Source organism: Polistes dominula, unplaced genomic scaffold, assembly GCF_049000335.1.
Source record: "Polistes dominula isolate Pdom_NZ unplaced genomic scaffold, Pdom_raw_medaka contig_373, whole genome shotgun sequence".
Classification (NCBI taxonomy): domain Eukaryota; kingdom Metazoa; phylum Arthropoda; class Insecta; order Hymenoptera; family Vespidae; genus Polistes; species Polistes dominula.
In genome coordinates this window covers 3645968-3663969 of record NW_028300899.1, presented here as the reverse complement: position 1 = coordinate 3663969, position 18002 = coordinate 3645968, and the positions used below count along the sequence as shown (strand labels likewise).

General features: G+C 31.0%; 1 long non-coding RNA gene across 1 annotated transcript; it reads right to left on the bottom strand.

Moving 5' to 3' along the window:
• Positions 1-8855: 8855 nt before the first annotated feature.
• LOC149033473 (uncharacterized) lies at positions 8856-14454 on the bottom strand. The gene is made up of 2 exons (XR_016178855.1): positions 12920-14454; positions 8856-10083 (listed from the first exon to the last, which is right to left on the bottom strand). It is a non-coding gene; the product is annotated as an uncharacterized LOC149033473 (long non-coding RNA).
• Between the last annotated feature and the right edge of the window lie 3548 nt (positions 14455-18002).

Here is an 18002-nt window from a genome sequence, read left to right as displayed (position 1 = left end):
TTTCGATATTCCTCTATTTCTTCTTCGATTTCATTTTCACTTTGACTTTACACCCACTTATCTCTGGATATAATACATTTCAATTAAATAAAAATATTGATTGAAATAAATCGTTCAGTATGGTAAAAGTTGTTGCAAAACAAAAAATCTTGTTAAAAGTAAAATAAAATATTTTGATTTTATATAGATGCACAGATTGCACGTGTATGCGTGAATAAAGTAAAATCAAAGTTAAATTTAAAAAAGGAGTCTAGGATTACGTCAAAGATATCATACGATTATAAGTAAAATGAATGGAAAAATATTTAAGTTTATTTACACGTTGATAAAATAAAATCAATAATAAATTACATAAAGAAAGAAAAACATGAAGAGTAAAATAGTGAAGTTTCATTAAGGGTTGTACGTCAATGACACAGTGTTGAAATGTTACGAATGATACGTGAATGTGTGAATGAAATAAAATCAAATTATAAGAAATTGAAAATAAAATAGTACAGTACTATCTATTAGGGTTATATCCAAGATATATTACAGTGCAATGAATGAAATTGCATTGTATATAATAATGTTTAAATGAAATAAAATAAATGAAAACAAAATATATGGTATAATAAATAATGGAATAATTACATCAGGGTTGATTCAAAGATATGTGTTGAGTGCAATGCATACAACATTTATAAAATAAATGAAAACAAAATACATATATAGTATAATAAATGACGAAGTAATTGCATCGGGGTTTGATACAAGGATATGTTAGAGTGCAACGCATACACTTTTATAATACGATTAATTAATCGTATCGAAATCGTTTGATAAAAAAAAAAAGAAAAAAAAAACAACCTAAAAAATCGTCGTCGTCATCGTTGTCGTACAAATCATGACAATAATCAAATTCCAATTTTATATAAAAAAATGTGTCTATCTCGATATTTTGTCGAATCTCCTGTCATAGAAAAAAAAAAAAATCGTTCGTTATAATTTCTTGCAAATTTTTTCTACACCGTGTGTGTGGGTGTATGTGTTATTATATCGAAACTGTGTCATAAAAAAGATTTCGGTGTATCGAAACGAAACAAAAAAAAAAAGCAACGAAAAAAGAAACCAGGTAAAAGAGAAAATAAAATTAAAAAAAAAATTGAAACAGAATGAAAGAGAGAGAGAGAGAGAGAGAGAGCGACGGAGAGAGAGAAAAAGAGAGAAATAAACAGAAGATACACGTGACGAGGTATCGATAGATACGAATTTTGCTACGCTTCGAGAATCGACCGAGTCCCGTTTTCAACCACCCTCTTCCAACCCCTTCACCCTTTCTCTCTTTCTCTCTGTGTCCTCTCGCCTATCTCTCTAGAGAGAGAGATAGATAGATAGAGATAGAGATAGAGAGTGGGTGGTAGAAGAGCTTTTGGTATTCCTGCTGTCAGATCAGCTTTATTGACTCTGGATAAACCGCGCTGCCTGCGTCGCGCCTGTTTCGACGCACGCGCGTATACTTTAATGTATATGAGAGAGAGAAAGAGAGAGAGAGAGGAAGAGGAAGAGAGAGATAATTCTCTACGTTTATTCGTCTGTCTCTAACTGTGTATGTATCTCTGTGTTAGTATTTACGTGTCTTTCTATTCGCGTATTCGATGTGTATATGTGTGTGCATGGTGAGTATGTGTGTTTGTGTATACCCTGTGAAATCTCGACGAATAAAAAGCTTTACGTGCTGCATACGATTCTTTATATAAGATAAGAAAGATAAAAAGATATTAAAAAAAAAAGAATATATATATATATATATATATATATATATATATATACATATTTATAAATAACAGTATCGTTAGATGCAAAAGCAAAGAACTTAAAAAAAAACAAAAAAGGAGAATAAGTAAACTTAATTTAATTAATATTAACTTAAGAGTTAAGAAAAAAAGTTTTTCTTTTTTATATGTGAAAATGAAATGGTTAGAAGAAGATATTTCTTCTTTATGTCTAAGTAAAAGGAAAAAAAAAACGCGGGCTCGTTTTTGCGCTCGAATCTCCTAAGGATGCATACATTTATTAATAATAATAATAATAATCGTTAAAAATTCTAATAAAGAAAAAAAGGCAGTAAAAAAAAAAAGAGAAAAAAAAGAAAAGTGTGTATTTCATGGACGAAGGAACTGTATGGCAGTGCAAAGCAAGTAAGACTCTCACTCCAGTTTCATCTTCGCGTATAAATATTCATAGCTAGAGGCAGCATGTCGAGCTACGTAGACTCATAGACGAGAGAGAGAGAGAGAGAGAGAGAGAGAGAGAGAAAGAGAAAGAGAGAAAAAGATAGAAGAAGCCCTTGCGAGGTCGTGAGTCAATTACCAAAGGCTTAGCACGAAAATTCTTCTTCTTCTTCATCATCATCATCATCATCATCTTCTTCTTCTTCTTCTTCTTCTTCTTCTTCTTCTTCTTCTTCTTCTTCTTCTACTTTTATTTCTTATTCTTTTATGTTTTCTTTTTTTTTTATTCTTCGAGTAAAGAGAATAAAAAGAATAGTCAAAATTAAAAATAGAGAGAGAGAAATAGATATATCATAGTTTCTCACACTGCACAAAGTAACTAATTATTGTAAGTACAATGGGAAGTTTAACACGTAACACCATGGATGATTAGCGAGTTTGATATTAACGAGGTGACTGTATATATATGTGTAGTATAATACTGTGAACTCTCTGAAGAGTATAATCTATTCGTTAGAGTAGCTTACGATAAACGTTTGACTTACGAAACGCATATTATAATATTTTCTAATCTAAATCTCCGTTGTGATATTAGTTTAATGAAATATTAATTTATTAGGAAAAGTAATTTTCATTTTTTTCAATGGAATATTATAAAAGACACTGTTTTTGGAGTTAAGTGGATTAAAAAGGAGTAGAAGTAAGAAATATAAATAATTATTTATGATGTTTTTATAATAAATTACGAAAAATGATAAATCCTTGTTGTTACGTTATGATGTTAGTTTATAGACAACATACCTAAATGAGCTTATCAAACTTATGTACTTATCAATGTATTTATCTGTGAGAAACAAAATAATAAGATTATAGTTAAATAGTTAAAGTTTCTAATAAATTAGATCAACCAACAATTTAATCGTATTACAACCGTGTTCACATATAAATATAGAATTAAAAAAATGTTACGAATAATTGATCGCAATAACACACAAACAAAGTGTTGAAAAATGTTGCGATAAAAAAAAACAAAACAAAAATTAGTCAAAAGAAATAAGTGCAACTTTAACAAAATTTAACTAAACACTTTGAATAATACTAATTAATATAAAGTAGTTTGTTCTAAATAACTCAAGATTAGATACTTACATTAGTCGTTCCTTAGATGTTATGTGAAAAAAGAGAAGGGTTAAATGAATTTAATATAAAAGTAAATAATAGGAGAAGAAGTAGAGGGAGAAAGAAAAAGAAAATTTTCAAAAAAGAAACAAAATATGAGAGAAGAAGAAAAAAGAAAACAAGAAGAAGATATTGTCGAAAAGTGTAGTACGATTTCTATTTCGCGAATTGCGTTAAAACGGCGCACGGTTATTGCGCTAAGTGGCTGCAATAAAATGTAAAATATGCTTGTTAACACCAGTGGCTTTTGCTGTTACCGTTTTACCCGACGTACCGAGCGAAAAAGAAAAAGTTCAAATGATAAGGGAGAAAGAGTAACGGAGAAATAGAGAATGAATGAGAGAGAGAGAAAACGAGCACAAGTACACACAACAGAGTTTTTACTCGTTATAATGGCGTCAGTTGAAAAGAAAGAGAGAAAAAGAGAGTGAGAGAGAAGAGGAAGAGAGAAAAGAAGTAAATGGAAAGTACGTGGGGTGACTTGTCAGGAACTCTTATTAGCCTAACTCCCGAAACATTCTTGGAACACGTTTGTGGATTACAATGTTAAAGCTAGCACCTTCTTTATCATCTTTTTTTATCCTTTTTTTTACTTCTTTGGATAAATCTTTAACGAGGATAAAATTAAAGGAAAGGAAGTTTGACTTACGTTTGACTTACTTGTTAGTATCATTTTGTTATCTTCTTTTTATTTTAATCTATCAATGGTGATCAAAGAATTTTCTTTTTTTTTTTTCAAAATGAATCTTTAATAACGTAATATGATTTTTAATAGGTATGAAATTTAATAAGGAAGTATCCAAGATGTTGACGTTCGACCTTAAAAGTTCGATCTCTTGAAATTTAAAAGCTCTTTATGGTACCGTCTTTCTCTCTCTTTCTCTTTTTCTAATTTTTCTTTTCACCTTTTCTTTCTTATTTTTGATCGATGATTCGTTAGACGGTTACGAAGATGATAATTACTTTGAAGTATTATCAAGAGAACATTGCAATGGTTAAAAATCGTAAATTACCACAAACTGTCACTAGGCACGAATTTAAGGCTATTATAGAAACGAGAGGGATGTTTCAAGGAGATCGTTTAGAACGGGATGAAACGATTTAAAGTCGGATAGGTCACGTTCCTTCAACGGTCAACGAACGAATGACGAATCTTTCATGGATTATTGAATTTATAAATTAATAAATCAACGATTCGTGATTTGTCAGGTAACATAGATCTACACTTATTCTATAAATTATTTAACGATATTATCGAACAATTTGATTTTTATAATTTAACAGTTTCCGTTAATATCTATCTCGTATTTTGAAAAGTATTTTTCGCGAAATAAACTATATAAATTATATAAAAAATAAGAAATTTTTTATATAAAATTAATTGTTCACCAACAAAAGAATTGTTGATTTGTCTCTGAAAATCAGATTGAATTTAATTTATAAAAATAGTAAATAATATTTTGAAAAAAATACTGAAATATATTTTTATTAAACTCTCGAAATTTGTATAACTTTTATCACGTACGATTAGAATAAGCTTGTTTATCTTCTGATCATTATTATTCGTTTCTAAATGCAATATTTCTAATATTAATACGAATATTTTCTTTTTTTATATCTACACAAGATATTTTTTTTCTTATCTTCTAAATTTTTTTAATTTTTTTATTTATTTCTTTTCAACGCAAATTGGTAATGCTATTAATGCAACCAAATGGACTGGTTTCACGGTCCAAGGATTTTTCCAAGGTTTGAAATAATTTATTTTTTTTTTTTTTTGAAATGCATTAGAAAGAAAGAAAATAAAATAAAAAACAATATAATAAAAAGAGAGAAAAAGATAGGTTGTGTTGTCGACTGTGTCGTCGTTGCACCGTCTGCTACGACTGGGAATTAAATGAAAGTCTCCCGACAAATCCGATTCTTAGGCGCGAACGCGATTCGTCTTTTACCTTACCTTAGAGTTTTCTATTTTCTTTCTTTATTTTCAACTAATGCCTCTGCCTGCCTGCCTGCCTATATGCACGCTTTCGCCCATCTCTTTTCATTCGATCTCCGTGACGTAATTCACTTTTCTCGGACGTTCATTTTCTTTCTATTTCTTTTCAAACACACATATATATGTCTTGGAACATGCTATTGCGCCCTAATTGACAAGAACTAAACATGTTGTCAATTAGTTTGGAAAATCTCACGAGGGAATAATAACGAAAAAATCGATATGACTTTTATATGTATCTGTGTATTTGTGAATGTGTGTGAATCTCTTTCTAGAAATAAAAGACGTGAAATTTTCTTCTGAAAAAAGAATCTTATTTTATATATTACACAATTTACAATAAAAATTATCAAAAAACAGTCAATATAAATTATTTAATAAAATAATACATATTTGTACGTTTGCGACAATATCCATTTCAAAATAAACGCGTACTTTTAATCTCGTGAAAATTCACTCAAAATTTCCTTACCCCATTTATGAAAGATATTAGAAAGTTTTCTTCTCGTCATACTTACAATTAAGTTTTTAGTTTTCAAACTTTTGAATAAGAAACTTATTTTCACAAATAGTACGCGTCACATATATTTTAATCAATGACACAATCATCTGGTCATCTCGTCATTTTTATTGTTAAATATATTAAAATTTAGAATAATTCTCAAGACGAAAATCAAGACTTTTCAAGTACCTCTAATAAAAAAAAAATAAAAGAATAACGAAGAAGATAGAAATAAAGAAAGAAAGAAAGAAAGATAGGTAGATAAAAAATAAAAGGTATGAAAAATGTTGAACGATGCATTCATCTTTCTCTCCCTCTCCCTCTCTCTCTCTCTCTCTCTCTCTCTTTCCGTCTGAAAACTAAAAAAAAAAAGTAAAAAAGGAAGAAAAATAACTCCGAAAGTGGCCTTCCTTCTCACTTTATTTTTAATGACTTTAAGAAACTTTGCGAAGTAGAACCCCTACGATCTTTCTCAAGGGGTGAGGAGAGGAGGAGGAGATAGGAATGGTCGAGACGTCGGCAGAGTCACGGAAGAAAAAGAGAGAAAGAATAAGAAACAGAGAGAGAGAGGGAGGGAGAAGGAATCTTGCTGCAAAGAATATAAATAATGTGTTTTAATTAGAATCCCTTGACTCGATGAATGCACAAGCATCGCCCCTGGGGCCCACCAACAAACTCGACCTACACTACGACCTTTTCTTAATTCCTCCACTACTTCAACCCCCTCTCCTTGTACCCCCTAAACTCCCAACCACCCACTCGCCCACCATTACTCCCCGAATATTTCTTTTTTCTCTTGCTCTTTCTTTCATTTGCCTTTTTTTCTTACTTACTTTCTTTCTCTCTCATTTCATCTAACTCTTTCTTTATCTATCTATCTATCTGTCTATCTCTTTCTATCTCTTAACTCTCTTTACTTTTCTTACTACTACTACTTGACAAGAAATCCATCCACACGGTAAAGCGGACAAAGCTAATCTTTTTCAAGCTGAAAAACGTTTTATTTCCACAGCATACTAATCGCATCGAGCTTCCACTTATACTACTATAACAGTATGCCCTCGAATCACCGTGAAACTTCAGTTTGTTAAGAGTGGGGAAAATGTTGGTCGGTGGAAAAGAGGGGGTTGGTTATTTGGTTGGCTGGATGGTTGGAAGGGGTTGAAGGGAAGAAACGTAAGAAAGGATTCAGCAGGACGGAGATTAAAAACGTTTAGTAACTTGGTATACTATTCTCGTCGTCTCTCATCTGGCTACTTTTTGTGATTTGGATTTTTATTTTTATTTTTAATTTTAATTATATATTTACTATTTTTTTAATTTTTATTTTTTCCTCTGAGTTTATATTCATCTTTTCTTTTATTTTCTTTTCTTTTTTATTCTCTCCTATTCGTTTTGCTATCTTTTCAAGTTTACCCTTTTAACTTTGTTTCTCTTTTTTTTTTTTTTTCTTTATTTTTATCACCGTTTAAATAATTTTTCTTCTCTAGCGAGAGAAGTAGTTTGTTACTTTTTAATTTCTAGTTGAAAGATACGAAGGAAGAGAGAGAGAGAGAGAGAGAACCAGGGTGAATGAGAGAAGAAGAGAGAGAGAGAGATGTAAGATAATCTCGTTTGAAAAATTTTAGGTCGCTTTAACGAGCACAATTCTTCGAGATTAATTAACGTTAAAAAAAACGAATTAAAGGAAAAAAATATAAAAAAAGAGAACACAAGAGAGAGAGAGAGAGAGAGAAAAAAAGGAGAAACAAAAAAAAAAGTAAATGAACCAGGAATTTATATTTTTCCTCAACGTGTTCCATCGTACGTGCAATTTCATGTTCAAAAAATAATTTTTAAAATAATATATATATATATAGAGGTACATATATGTATATTCGCAAAATCATAATATTAGATCGAATTTGAATTTTAATCATTGGCAACTCTCTTATTTAAACTCCCCCCCCCACCGCCACCCACACCTTACTCGGTTGGTTGTTTGCTTTCGATTGTTTACATCTTCTCCCTGATCCAGTTGTTTTCTTGAAAATTTGGCTACAAAATTAAAGCTACAATAACAGCGTCAAAATGTTGATCAAAGTTAAGACGACGAAAACGAAGGACGAAAACGAAGACGAAGGAGAGATGAGGAGGATTTCTCCTCCACTCGGGTACTCTCGTTAATTCAGTAAAATAGTCCGGAAAGGACCCAATTTGAAGGAACACAAATGCGATAGCAAGTACGGCAAAGTAATTTCGAGTAATGTTATAAATTCAATGAGAAAATCCCAGGAACTAAAGACAATCATCCCTTATTTCACGTCTCTCTTTCTCCATCTTTCTCTCTCTTTCTCAGTCTTTTTCTCTCCCTCTTTCTTTTCTCCCTTTCTCATTGAAAAGAGATGGAACTATTTTCGTCTGAATTATTTATGAATTTCTACCGTAAACACCGAAACCTATTAGGTCGAAACAAAAGTAATTTGTGGTTGATTATTTTATATATGTTGATACAATTTTAGTACAAATTAATATTCAAGTTATTAAGATTGAATACCATACCTGTTATTAAAAGAATGTTGCGATTATAAATATAAATATTTTTTTTTGTCTTAATTATTCTCTCTTATTATGGATTCTGGTAACTTTTCTACTACCAACACCTTCTCACATAATTATTCAATAACTATAATCAAAGATAGTAGCGTCTTTTTATCAACTTTCTGAAATCAACAGGAAACGATTTTTATCTTTTGTTTTTTCGAATGAATCAACCCATCTATATTAATGTTAACTTTAATGATTAAAAGGAAATCCAACGTGTCTAGATCGTTGATATGATTTAAAATATTGTATAAATATTATCTAAACGAAATTAATAGATATTTCGTTTATATTCACAATTATAAAAAAAAAAACAGAAAAATAAATTATATATATATATATATATATATATATATAAACTGCACCAATTACGATTGAATTCCTTCTAAATAAAAACGATCAATAAATATAAAATTAATTAAAATATATAAATAAATATTATTAAATAAGGATAAGAAAAATATTGTTATTGAAAGAATATTCGTTGGATTAAAACGACCATGACGAAGATGAAGGCCGATGGCCTCGCGACTCTCGTGTCGGCCTTTAGCCGAACACGTGACCGTAATTCCGCTACAACGATCGAGGGTGTGTCGTCGCTCGTGCTTCCTCAACGTCGTCCTCGTCCTCGTCCTCATCCTCCTCGTCCTCCTCCTCGTCCTCCTCCTCGTCCTCCTCCTCGTCCTCCTCCTCGTCCTCCTCCTCGTCATCCTACGGGCACATGTATACGTGCGTGAGGTCCTTACAGGAAAACCCCGCCAGCAGGAGCGTCGTTGGTGCTCTGCAGAGGGACACGTGACCAGTTTACGTAACTCTCTGCCTATTGTAATTCACAATGACTACCTCATACACTCCTGTACGCACCCACATACACACATACAAACATATACACACGACTAAACTTCCAAGCATAGCTACTACTACGACAACAAGCAAGGATACTATGTGGTTGCTATGTGCCACCCCCTTTTCGTTCCTCTTCACCCCTGAAACCTCCAAAACCCCTAAACCATCCTTCCTACTTCCCTTCTCCTCTCTCGTCCTCCTCCTCCTCTTCTTCTTAGAATTGTCCGTATGCGACTTCCGTCTTTATATCGCCTAAGCGAATCTCGAAAGCCAGCTAAAAGACGTCTCGCGAGGTTTAGTAACGTCGCTTCAATTGTCCAAGGACTTTACGAGCTTTCTTTATTCTTTATTTCTCTCTCTTTCTTTCTCTTTCATCTCCTTACTTTTTTCCTTTTTATTTTTCTTATACTTCTTCTTATTCTTCTTTCTTTATGGTGGTCTCTATACAATTCGTGTTGTCCAGAAAGAAACTACGTCATTCTTCCACACTACAGGTGTTTATAGTTGGATAATAAAATGTTAACGTTTAAAGTTAGAAATATTGAAACGAGCAGCATGAAAATCCTTGCTTGCTTGGTTATATGATAGCGTGTTCCTTGAACATCGAATAAGAATGAAATTGAAATGGGGTAGTAGGTTGGGGATTGGTGGTAATGGTGGTAGTATACATAATAGTGGGTGTATCCTTCCGAAGGAAATGACATTTATTTCGGTTGCGTTGCCGTGTCTTGAATCGTAACGCTTCAATCTCTGTTTCTATTCTAAAACATAAATTATCAAGTTTATTAGATTGATTCATGTTTATGAATACTTTGAATAGACATCTATTAATAATAAATTAAAATACCTATTTTTGTTCTTATGATGATTTGTTTTGATATTATGTAACAATGATTCTTATCTTTATCTTTATTTTTATCCACAGTTTAATAAGAAAACAATTTTAATAAAATTACACGGGTTATTAAATCTATTAATTATATTGAAAAAAATTAAGAGAGAGAAAGAGATGGAATTTGAGATTAAAGAAATTCATACTAATTGTTAGAAATGTAATATGAAAGATAAAAGAGAATCACGCTCTAGAAATTAATATAATTTCTAAGATTATTCTATTAAATTCCTATTTAAAGAAAGATTTATGTATCTGAGCATATAATTTTCATTTAAACATATATATCACAATATAGTTTTCGTTGATATAAAAAACGACCATAATAAATAATTTCTAGTTTTATTTTAAGCTGAGATAAAATTTTGAAAAAAAAGAAGTTTATATTAATTAATAAACATGTTTAATTAATATAATAATAATGATAATAATATTAATAAAAGCAAAGAATTATGAAACAAATTAAAACAATATTACGTTTGATAAATTGCGTAGATAAATTATGAAAAATGATAAAGGAAGATTCAGAAACAGTTATAATAATTTCTAAGGATGATCCTTATTCCTACTTAAGAATTCATCCCTCGTTTTATGCTATGACTCTTGTCACTTCTGATAACCTTCCGGAGATTTGTCTGAACGTTTAACTTGCACCACGTAACCGGAAGTACGAGTGGATGCACGTAGGTAACTCTCAATTGTGGACAGGATGCCGTCCATTAAATCCATTCATCCTATTTCTCTCCCTTTCTCTCTCTTGCTAACACGAAAGGGTGTTGACTGAAACATCAGAGAGAGAGAGAGAGAGAAAGAGATAATTTCGTTTCCGAGATATCTGACGCCGATGAAAATCAAAACGAAAAAAGAAAGAGAGACGTTCGTAAAAAGGTCTGGAATGAAATCGTTGAACCCGTTGTTGCGAAGCTCGAATCTTTCGAAAAAACCTTTTTTCTTTTTCTTCTTCTTGCTTTGCTTTTGCTTCACTCTCTCTCTCTCTCTCTCTCTCTCTCTCTCTCTCTCTCTCTCTCTTTCTCTCTCTCACGCCCTTTTCCTCCCTTGAGACAGCCCCAAGCTCTTTTAGTCGCCTTTCACGAAGGACGGAACGTATCCCGAGGCTATTCTATCATCCGGTTCCGTAAGGAGTTTATTGTTATTAATAATAGCCTGCTTCTTGGAAGTAAAAGGAAACTTCAGAAAGAGTATTCTTCTTTTTCTTATATATATATATATATATATATATATATATATATATATATAATTTTATACGTGAGCAATATGTGTATGGTATTTTCTTTTCTTTTTTCTTCTCTTTTTTGAAATAACAACACATTAAATGATCAATACATTATTTCAACAATATCAAATCTTTTTCTAATCTATTTATAAATATTTTGTTTTTTAATCAAACACACACACCACATATATATCTAATGATATCTATAATTTATTAAATGTTTTATTAAATAGCATAATATTTATAATAAATTATAAATTATATAAATGAAAAATATATATAAATTATTTGTTATTTATATAAAATATATAAATTATTTGATATAAATGTCACAAAAATTGTTACGTTTATTAATATACATATACCTATATATATATTATATTTAATTAATTATAAGAAACATTTCGTTTGAAAATTAGACAAACAATGAAATTGTACAATTTCATTAGACGTAATCACTCACTTTTGAAAATAGGAAAGGATACGTACGCGAGTAACCCCAATGAAATTCATGTGTAAATTGACTCGGTGGGTATACAAGAAGACCAGGTGCACGGGGTGGTTCCCCTTTGACAGGACAAAGGCTGTTTAGGTCGGTGTAAGGAGGACGAATTCGCGAGTACTCTCGAGTTTACTCGATGCCGTCAGCTAATTTACATAAATGCAACAACTACGGAATTAGATTCCCTCTCTTCCTTGCTCTCTTTCTATCCCTCTCTTACTAATTCTCACTGTTTCTCTTTCTCATGAGGAGAAAATTTTCAAGCCGGTAATTAAAGGCCTACGAATCGACCTGCTTTGTAATCATATTCTTCGACAATTCAAATATCCTATCTATTTATTCTATTTATCATTTTTATAATAATTTTCTTCTTTTTTATAAACACTAAATCCAACAAACTAATTTTCTTTTTACATATACTATAATTTATTTATTTTTTTTATATTTATGGTCATATGCTTTAGATATTATGTGTACTTGTTAAATTAATATAATTTAATTTAAATTAATTTAAATTTATTTTGCATTAATAAATTTAATAAAAAATATTCTATTAATTTAAATTATATCAATATTATTATATTAAATTAATTAAATATTAATTCAATATTTTATTGAATAAATACTAAAAAATATCTATTAAATTGTCACGCCAATTTTTAAATAAGTATATCCCTAATCGTACAATCCTAATTTTCTTTATCGTTCTTTTATATCAAACATTTGTTAAAACCATTCATTAATTAATATATAAAATTTCGAATAAAGAAATCCAATTGTAAGAAATATTTTTAAATACGATCAAAATCAAGTGAAAAAAAAATATATAGCATATATTTAAAAGACTACGTGTAACATTGTTATCGGTAAGTTGATAGGGTACGGGGGTAGAGAATTCAGCGGTAATATAACGCGAGGAATAGAACCTAGGTAGACTCGGTTAATTAACGAAACCCACATGGGACATACCCGGTGTTGTGTCCATGCCTGCCACGTTCCTCAGGCAACTCTCGAAAAGCCTGCATTGGTGTTGCCTATCTCTACTTCCTCTTCCTCTTCCTTTCTATCTGTCTTTCTCTCTTTTTCTCTCCCTATAACAAAATCCACCGCTACCATAACCAACACTATTACAATACGAATACACACGTAACGTATTCGTACGTAAATAACAGAGAGATACTGTTCTCCCTAATCCCTTTTCCATCCACTCTTATATTCTCTCAACACTATACCTTTTCCTTTCTCCTTTTTCCTTACTTAGTCTTGAGTCAAGTTAAAAAGAGATAAAGTTAAAGTTAAAGTTAAAGTTAAAGGTTGAAAGAGAAAGAAAGATAAAAGGGTACGTTAAAAGGGTGAAAGGGGTGGTAAATAAAGTCTCGGACACGATTGAAGTTGCTACGAGCGGTTGCTTAATTAAAGAAATCCTTGTTTACCTCTTCGGTTGACTGTCCCTTTCTCTCTCTCTTTCTCTCTGTCTTTAAATTTTTTATTGCCCTTTTCTGTTAATTCCGATCGAGAAAACACGAATTTGATCGGATTTACTCTGTGGAATACGAATATCTGAAGAAAATTAACATCCAAAGACGTTTATATATTTTATTTTCTTATTCTTTTTCTATTAATATTTAACATTTCATCTAGAAATAGTTTATATTATATTTGTTGTGTAATTAACTTTTCATATAAATTATTTAATTCATCTTAAAGTCATATTAGAAATCTTATCTACTATCACACATATATATTTTATATTTTGAAAAATTTCATTACGTTACTTAGGAATATTCTTTAATTGTCAATCGAATGAACCAATCTTATTGTAAAATAAATGATTTTCAATTTTTCGTTATTAAAACGTCATTAGGATAGGGGATTGAGGAGTGTGGGTGGGGAAAAGTGATAGAAGGATTCCTATCGCCCGATAGGAAGAAATTCAAGGACGGATAAAATTCAAGCTACCGAAGCTAATCCCAACATCGAACCACGTTACTTCGTAAAGCTTCTCGCCGAACGAGACTTGTTTAATTCCTTTCTCGTGGTTAGAATTAAAGGATGTGTGCTGTTGGTACTCCAGCTAGAGTCGAATTTAACGTTGGTAAAATGTTGTCTTGGTATCTGTTCTTCTACGTGTATATGTTTCATTCTAAGTGTGTATATCTGTGGATGAGTGTATGCGTTTTTGTGTGTACTTTGGAACAGAGGGGAAGCAATAAAGAATAAACAACGTGGAGTTTAGTCGTAGCAAATGGCACATGGAAGAGAGAATAGGTGACCGTTGCTTGCTTGCTTGCTACCAGGAAGATGGACGTCCTTCAATTATACATACAAGTAACAATACGTTTACATATATATCTATACTATTTCCACTAAACGTATTCTCGTTTTTGATAAATAAATTAAGATTGTTCGAATTCGAGTTACAAATTTCATCCAATAGCTTTTTATCTTTTTCTGTTTTTTTTGTTGTTTAAATTATATCTTTAACCCATTGACTGCCAGACATATTTAGAGCGTTTTGCCTTAAATTTAAAAAAATATAATAATATTAAGTTACTGATATAATATTGTAATGGTACTTACAATAATTGATAATTAATGTTTTTTACATCATATAAATATTTTATTCAATCTTTTTAATGATTCTTAACGCAAATAACCATTTGTAATCAATCTAAAATTGCATCACACACTACGAGATATCTCGTCGTCAATGAGTTAAAGAATATAACAATTAAACGTGATCCGATTGTAATTCAAAAGTGTAATGGCAAATTAATTTTGTTCTAATCAAATGATTAAGAGAAAGATTTGAATTTTTGTTAGGATTGATGAAAAAAAAAAGAAAAGAAAAGGAAAACAGGGTTCCGATTGAATAAAAATTCCCACGCCCTTTTTATATAACCGACAAATATTCATCCACTTTATGGACAATATCTGTCACATTACCGATATAGAAAAGAAGATAAGTTTTATCCATCGAAATATCAATTTGTTCTTTTCCTGTGGTGTAGACGATAATAAATAAATTCAACCCCCAAAAAAAGGACAGAATTTTCATCCACTTCTTACAACGAAAATGTCATTACCGATGTAAAACGAAAAATAAAAAAAAATAAAAGAGGGTACATATATGTTATTAATCGAAAATATCGTTGGATCAATAATTCTGAATTCTTTTGAGACGTAGTTTTTCTTGATAAAAAAGAAAAACTAAATTAGATAAAAAAAAATGAAAAAAAGAACATATCAAACGTATGAAAAATAAAAATGATACTGAGAGTCTTCTTCGATCGATGATTCGAACGAAAAATGAATAAATAATAAAATATATTTATATGAAAAAAATCAAATGAAAAATAAAAAGTGAGAAAATAAAAATGAGACCCAAGTCTTGTGGTTGATGATTCAATGAGAATAAAAAAAAAACATAAAACATAAAAAGAATAAATAAATAAATAAATAAATAAGGTCGAGTTAGGTGGGTCGGATATTTGATGAAAGATTTGCAGACGTACAGCAAAAAAAAAGCAAAAGAAAAAGAAGATAGACAAGGTTTGAACAGTGTTGGTTTGGAAGTGAAGAGGGGTTGAAAAGACGGTCTCGTGAAACGAACGAACGAACGTAGGAACAACTAAAAGATAGAGAGATAGAGAAAGATATATATATATATATAGAGAGAGAGAGAGAGAGAGAGAGAGATAGAAATAGAAAGAGATAGACTGATATCTTCGAGGCACGTTTCAACTTAGAAGAGAATTTGTGGCTGTAGATATACACGTTGGCGGCCTCTTAAAAGTACCGCTCGAATCCGTCCCCTCTTTTGGAAGCGGCCAAGTGCCGGGAGAGAGGAAGCTTCACTTCGAATAAGAAGAGTGTGATGAAGAAAGAAAGAGAGAGAGAGAGAAAGAGAGAGAAGGCTTAAACCGAAAACATAATCAAATCTCGCTGAGAGCCGCTGTGGTGCAAAGTTACTAATTGCTTAATTTCCCTCAGCCTAACCCTTCTATTTCCATCCCACTTTATCCTCCTTTTCCTCACTCCACCCCCTACCTCTCCGACTCCTCTTTCTCTCTGTCTCTGTTAACCTCTTAAACCAGTATTACGCATAAACGAAAGGGAAATATAATTAAAGTAGGAAGAATCTCTCTCTCGTGTAGAATCCTTGTCGAGTTTAGAATCAAGGAAAGTGGCTAAGCAAGTTTGGTTTTCAAGCTTAAAACGGCTTGCTTTTTACTCTTAATACATAATTGAACAAAAATAACAACTAACCAACCAAACAACCAACAAACCTGTTAAAAATTCTTTTGAGATATTATTAAAAATAAGAATAAAATAAATAACATATATATATATATATATATAAATGAAAAGTAAGAAATAGATTAGAAAAAAGATGTGAGTTGGATTAATCGGTGTGTGTAACAAATGCGACAGCATCCTGTGGTTTCTTTCTACTTCTTCTACTTCTTCTTCTTCTTCTTCTTCTATTTCTTTCTTTTAGTAGAAAAGGGCTGACGAAGGAATACAGCTGCCGCCATATCGTCCTTGTCGTAGTCGTTGTCGTCATCTATCCTAACTCGGCACAGAAATAAAGAAAGAAATCGAAAGAGAGAAAGAGAAATATAGAAATTGCAAGAACGAGTAAGAACGTCAGCAGCAGTAGCAGCAGCAGTAACACCTTCTGCGTTCATTCTCTCTTTTTCTCTCTCTTACTCTTCTTTTTTTGATCTCTTTTTTTACCTTTTTATCTTTTTATCTTTCTATCCTTTCCTCGATGTTACTTTTCTCGAACCTAGCAAGCTTCTTTCCGACATCCTTCGCGGGATAAATAGATCACGTTTTGATATCATATGAGAAAGAGTCTGAATGTGTGTGTATGTGTGTGTGTGTGTGAGAGAGAGAGAGAGAGAGAGAGAGATAGAGAAAGGAAGATGCACGTCGATGAAAATTTCATTGGAATACTTGCGCTGGAACCTTCCCCACGGGATATCTCGCGGGATATAAATCGATCTTATTGCCGTTTTCCGGATCGTTCCAACACCTATCGAGAAATTGTATATGTAGTATGATATGTATCGTTTCTGATACATAGATAAACATAGATATATGATTATATATTTATGTTCTGTATATCTATGATAACGATATTGCAATTTGATATAATGTCCTGTTCATATATTAAACTGTTTCAATAATTACAAATTCATATAAGCAATATTAATAATTTTGTTATAATAATACTAATCATAAATGTATTATTAAATTATTTTTGTTTATCCCTAATTTCACAAGTTAAACATTGTTTGCAATATATATATTTTAATTAATATAATTTAGTTTTTTAATAATATATATATAAAAAAAAAAGAAATTTAGCAGAACAAAATTAACAAATTTAAATTCATTTTCTTAACAATTTTTTCCGTACTTATTTAAATAATAATATAACAAATAGATGATTGTTTGAAGAAACATTTTCGATCAACTTAAAATGTTAATGGTATGATAATAAAATCTGTTGAAATTGTGTTGAGAAACTCATCTCATCGTCAGACCTATAGAAAAAGAGATACATAAATATATATCTATATATATACTTAAATATTATCTGCGATGAGACGACGACGACGAGGACTATCGTGAAATAATTAAAAGCGAGTAATCTCGGCCATTTCGCGATTCTTTCGAGCGTAAGCTCCCATAAAACTCGACTTCCTCTCGTTTCGTAGAAAAGCGTCGTAAACTGGCGGGGTAATAGCCACGACCAGGCGATCCATTCTCGATCTACCTTCCGATATATTCGAACGTTTCACTATATATATAGCCATGTATATAAATATATAGCCATGTATATATATATATATATCTGTATATACGTGTACTTATATATATGAACGCGCATACTCTACTTGTCCATTTTCACATATATAAAATTTCACGCATGTGTGTATACATATATACATATATGTGTATTTCTATGTAAATTCTAATTTTACACTTTCAATATATATAAATTTAACATAATATATAAATGTGTATATAATATATATAT